This window comes from Stigmatopora nigra, unplaced genomic scaffold (assembly GCF_051989575.1).
Source record: "Stigmatopora nigra isolate UIUO_SnigA unplaced genomic scaffold, RoL_Snig_1.1 HiC_scaffold_98, whole genome shotgun sequence".
NCBI classification, from domain to species: domain Eukaryota; kingdom Metazoa; phylum Chordata; class Actinopteri; order Syngnathiformes; family Syngnathidae; genus Stigmatopora; species Stigmatopora nigra.
The window spans coordinates 30001-35000 of NW_027551665.1; the positions used below are offsets into that span (position 1 = coordinate 30001).

Sequence of the window (5000 nt, forward strand, 5' to 3'; positions counted from 1 at the left end):
AAAACCGCCGGGAAGATCCACCGCGAGGACCGCCGGACTACGTCGTACACCTGGCCACCGCCGGGTTGAATCCCCCACACGGACTGCGTGGTCCCCATCCGTTTACCTCTCAGCGGTTTCACGCCCTGTTGAACTCTCTCTTCAAAGTTCTTTTCAACTTTCCCTTACGGTACTTGTTGACTATCGGTCTCGTGCCTGTATTTAGCCTTAGATGGAGTTTACCACCTGCTTTGGGCTGCATTCACAAACAACCCGACTCCGGAAAGGTACCATCTCGGGCGACCCGTGAACCGCTACCGGCCTCACACCGTCCACGGGATTGAGCCTCCATCAGAAGGACTCAGGCCCTTCGGGGCGCAAAGTGAGTGGTACCTTTCTTACGCCACATTTCCACTGCCTGCCAGGGGCAGCGGATTCAGCGCTGGGCTTTTCCCGCTTCGCTCGCCGCTACTAGGGGAATCCTAGTTAGTTTCTTTTCCTCCGCTTAGTAATATGCTTAAATTCAGCGGGTAGCCCCGTCTGATCTGAGGTCGGAACCATAAAAGCCGCGGTTCGATCGATTGAGATTCGGGGAGGAGATCCTTTTATTTCATTTTTTTCGGTTATCGCCCTGCCGACGCGGGTGTCCGCGCACCACGCGCCGGCGCCTTCGGTCCGTGTTGTTTTTGCCTCGGATCCAGTCCATTTTGCGGAGGGACACTCACGGGTCGGTGGTTACTATCCAAATGACCGCCTCGTGACCGCGGACTGTGAGGTCTTTGTGGATCTCAACGACATGCCTCGCTCACATATGCATGTTCCCCGAAATCTCGCTCTCTCGACCACTTCTCTGTACGGGCATGGACGAGCCCCGTATCTGGCTTTACTTAGGGGGTCGGGGTGCGTGCTGGCATAACACTTTCCCCGATCTTGCATCCCCAGTCGCGGGCCACGCCGCGGAACGGTGCCGCCCCTCACCGCCGCGGTCGGGCCCGATTGAATGTCAGGCGACGCTCAGACAGACGTGGCCCCGGGAGGGACCCGGGGCCGCGAGTTGCGTTCAAAGTGTCGATGATCAATGTGTCCTGCAATTCACATTAATTCTCGCAGCTAGCTGCGTTCTTCATCGACGCACGAGCCGAGTGATCCACCGCTGAGAGTTGTCTACAGGTGCCTCCCGACATCTCCAGGCGGCCGCCCGGGTCAGCCCCCCGCTGCCCGGCCACCCATGTAGAGCAGTGATGCCCGGAGACACCTTTCAAGATCGCAACACCTGAGTTGGCAAAGCATCGGAAGGTCTATTGCTCCCAAGGCGGGCACGGTTTATCCACCCCTGATTTGGCTGAGTTAGGCGGTGGGGCCTAGGGTCGATCAAGAGCTCCCCCCATCCTAGGTTCATCCCGACTTGGGTAAAGTGGGGCCCAAGGGGTGAGCGTTGAGATGTCGCCGAAGGCCAGGTAATGGGACCGGTGATCCGGCGTAACTACTGTCCTCGGAGGAATGCGGTGACGTAGCACCGTGAGTCACCCGCGGCTCCTCAAGGAAGCGGCTCTGAGGCTTTTCCCACGGCTCCCGAACCCCAGAACACTCCGAGCGTAGCACAAGACCGGGCCGGGTGGCAACCCATATACCCCCGTTTTGTTGGCACGCGCCAGACGAGCAAAAGCGGAACCGGGTACCTTGTCCGTGGTGGTCGCCGTAATGGATCCGGGCTCGACCACCGTCCATCGAATCGATCTTCCCGAACCTTCATCGCATCAGAGACGGGCAACGTGCACCCCTTTACGTTGACTATAGCGGTTACAGTAAACTGTAACCATTCCGGCCTCGGCGGTGCGGGACCATTGTTTCTCGGGCCCCGACACGTCTATAAGTGCCATCTACATGAGCCTTCGAAAGTCCGGTCCGGGCGAGAGGGAGGGATTCGGCGCCCGACTACCCTAAGAGGCGGAACGCCGCTGCCGGAGACTAGCCCGGGGACGCACGCGCGGACTGCCATGCCCGTGCTCTTGCGCGTCAACCCAGAGAGAGAATCGACAGGGACGGATACCTCCGGGGCCGGCCCTAGGCCCAACCCCCTCTCGTTATGCCTCACGTCAATACGTGCGATCGCCCTGTACCTTGTCACGCGATCGATTCGGTTATTTGCCAACCTTCCTTCACTCCTTCCTTTCGTGGCAGGGAGACGTGCACAGTGCATCTACCGATAGCCGCAAGCAGCCCGGTGACACGACGAGAAAACTGTGGGAACGGCCGGCGGCACCTGCGTGCAACCGTAACAAACCGAGAAGAAGCACAGTTTCTCGTGACGGGGGTTTTTCGCAAAACAAAACAAAGAACTCCCGACACCTCCAGGCGATGACGTAACCCGTGAGTCACCCGCGGCTCCTCAAGGAAGCGGCTCTGAGGCTTTTCCCACGGGCCTGAACCACCCAGAGGCACCAAAGAGGTCGTAGAGATTGTGTACTCCATCCCCCTAGAATAGGCACTTATCTCACAAGCCCCGGCGATGCCAACCCGAACCAACAAGGAAAGTCAGGGCCCTTTTACGGCGCAACTTTTTGTGGCGCTCGATTTGTCAAGGCGGGGGTAAATCGAGTCTTTAAACCAGCGTACAACCACCAGAGGCCTTCATAGTGGCGTACAGGTACCGGGCACCTGACTCCCTTCTTATTACCGGAATAATCCCACACGGGAAGCTTTTTTGTCGCAGACTGTGGAGGGGTTCCCAACCTGGTCCCAACATGATCTGTTTTCATTTTCATTCACGCATCGGTTCTTTACGTGATTTCCAAGCATTTCATCTCGTAACACATGTCCACCATCATTAACACATGTCCGTTACCGTCACATCACATCTTGCCCTGTACTATCGGCTCTTTTTCTGGCCCCTGTGGCTCCATATGTCCGGTGCTTCACCAAGTACCATGTCTCATTTTTGTTGTCCTCCAAGAATCGGCTTTGTCCCAAAGGCTATGGTATTTGGCATATCGTTATATTTCCTCCGGCAATGGCTCGGCTGGTGGTTAGGTTTCCATGTGTGCCCTCCGTCCACATGCGCCCTTTTTGGGAAAAAAAACCGGACTATGGCAGGTCTTTAGTTCAGGTTTGTATCCCACCCCGTGGCTTAGGGATTCTCGTCAACCATCGGTGTCATTTGGCAAAATTTTAGAACTCTCCATATTCGTCAGTATTGTCCTCATTTCCATCGATGAACTCATGGTCATTTCGTTTCCATTTTGTCCTCTTTTTGTCCTCCACATGAACTCGAATGGTGAAATCGTTGCCTTTTTCCCTTGAACTCTTTTTTCTCGCCCGAACCGACACGAGGGTTTTCATGCTTGGGTCGACGGTGCAGATCCCCACCGGGCGGATGCAGATAAGGTGACGATGGTCAGTCCTGACGCGGAGGGGCCTTGGACGAGTGGGGTCTACCACCCGCAGTACCTTAGCCTCCGGCCAATCACCGGTCGCACGCACCAGTCCTCACCGTTATCCAGCTTCGAACGCACTCTCTTCTCTCGGCGTCTCGCCGACCCAGCTATCCCAAACCGACGCGCGGTTGTGTGGAACGTGAACGAGACGACCGCTGAACAAACTCAGCCGGGCGGATGCAGAGACAGTGACGATGGTCAGTCCTGACGCGGAGGGGCCTTGGACGAGTGGGGTCTACCACCCGCAGTACCTTAGCCTCCGGTCAATCACCGGTCGCACGCACCGTGTCCTCACCGTTATCCGTGACCTCGAATGAGTCAGACGCATCGCTCTTGTTGTCACGGCTCTCCAATTGGCCAGAGCGAGACGAAACGCGCTCGCGGGGGACCGTCCGGTTGCAGTGACAGCACGATGGTCAGCCCTGACGCGGAGGGGCCTTGGACGAGTGGGGTCTACCACCCGCAGTACCTTAGCCTCCGGTCAATCGCCGATCGCACGCGCCAGAAACCTCTCCGTTGTTCAGTCCACGAGCTCGCACGAGCCATCCCTCCACACGACTATACCCTGCCGACAGAAGACACGGGCGAGACGACCGCCACATTACATACTAGGCCGAGGCGGATGCAGATAAAGTGACGATGGTCAGTCCTGACGCGGAGGGGCCTTGGACGAGTGGGGTCTACCACCCGCAGTACCTTAGCCTCCGGCCAATCACCGGTCGCACGCACTATGTCCTCACCGTTATCCCGGCTTTCGTTATGCTGCGCACGTTCAGTTCCACTGCCCCCGTTGTCTTTAGCGTGACGTGGTCATACGTGCCAAGCCGCACCCACGCGACCGAGGCGGATGCAGATAAAGTACGATGGTCAGTCCTGACGCGGAGGGGCCTTGGACGAGTGGGGTCTACCACCCGCAGTACCTTAGCCTCCGGCCAATCACCGGTCGCACGCACTATGTCCTCACCGTTATCCCGGCTTTGCAAGCACTATACCCTGGCCCGTCTTGTCGCACTGCTCTTTAAGAGAGCGAGACGACCGCACGGACCGTGACCGTCCGGTTGCAGTGACAGCGACGATGGTCAGCCCTGACGCGGAGGGGCCTTGGACGAGTGGGGTCCACCACCCGCAGTACCTTAGCCTCCGGCCAATCGCCGATCGCACGCGCCAGAAACCTCTCCGTTGTTCGGTACACGGCTCGAACAGCCGCCCCTCACACTTTCACTATACCTCTTTGACCGAGAACGCCCACTCGCACGCACGAGCCCCGGAGCGGATGCAGTGACAGTGACGATGGTCAGCCCTGACGCGGAGGGGCCTTGGACGAGTGGGGTCCACCACCCGCAGTACCTTAGCCTCCGGTCAATCGCCGGTCGCACGCACCAGAAACCTCACCGTTATCGCCGGGAACACGGACGCGCGAGCCGTCCCCACGCGGTCGCCAATCGGGGTTTGCGCTGTGCCCTCTTCAGCACCCCGTGGCTTTCGAGTTCATTTCGAGTCACGGTGAACGCTGTGCCCCATCAGCGACCCGTACTCCTTTCATTTTTTTTTTCACCACCGGCGACCGCTGTGCCCCAGCAGCGGACC

At 58.3% G+C, this 5000-nt stretch overlaps 2 non-coding genes across 2 annotated transcripts in view; both read right to left on the bottom strand.

Moving 5' to 3' along the window:
• Positions 1 to 533, bottom strand: part of LOC144193146 (28S ribosomal RNA) — a 4793-nt gene extending 4260 nt beyond the window's left edge. The window contains exon 1 of the ribosomal RNA XR_013325630.1: positions 1 to 533. This exon is cut by the window's left edge and continues 4260 nt beyond it. This is a non-coding gene — a ribosomal RNA (28S ribosomal RNA).
• A 454-nt stretch (positions 534 to 987) lies between these two features.
• On the bottom strand, positions 988 to 1141 carry LOC144193144 (5.8S ribosomal RNA). The gene has a single exon (XR_013325628.1). It is a non-coding gene; the product is annotated as a 5.8S ribosomal RNA (ribosomal RNA).
• Between the last annotated feature and the right edge of the window lie 3859 nt (positions 1142 to 5000).